Source organism: Mandrillus leucophaeus, unplaced genomic scaffold (genome assembly GCF_000951045.1).
Source record: "Mandrillus leucophaeus isolate KB7577 unplaced genomic scaffold, Mleu.le_1.0 Scaffold26, whole genome shotgun sequence".
NCBI classification, from domain to species: domain Eukaryota; kingdom Metazoa; phylum Chordata; class Mammalia; order Primates; family Cercopithecidae; genus Mandrillus; species Mandrillus leucophaeus.
The window spans coordinates 523,961-524,490 of NW_012102698.1; positions in this window are offsets into that span (position 1 = coordinate 523,961).

Sequence of the window (530 nt, forward strand, 5' to 3'; positions counted from 1 at the left end):
CATTCTCCTGTCTCAGCCTTCCAGGTAGCTGGGACTACAGGCGCCCGCCACCACGCCCGGCTAATTTTTTGTGTTTTTAGTAGAGATGGGGTTTCACCGTGTTAGCCAGGATGGTCTCGATCTCGCGATCTGCCCACCTCGGGCTTCCAAAGTGCTGGGATTACAGGCGTGCGCCACCACACCCAGCTGAACGCAGGAGTTTGAAACCAGCCTGGGCAACATGGCGAAACCCCATCTCTACAAAAAATACAAAAAAATTAGCCGGGCATGGTGGCACATGCCTGTAGTTCTAGCTACTCAGGAGGCTGAAGTGGGAGTATCACCTGAGCCTGGGAGGTTGAGGCTGCAGTGAGCTGTGATTGTGCCACTGCACTCCAGCCTAGGTGATGGAGTAAGACCCTGTCTCAAGAAAAATAAAAAATAAATATCAAAACGGTTTCTCCCACGAAGGTATACAAATGGCCAATAAGCATATGAAAAGATACTCAACATCATTAACTGTCAGAAAAAAATGCAAATCAAAACCATAA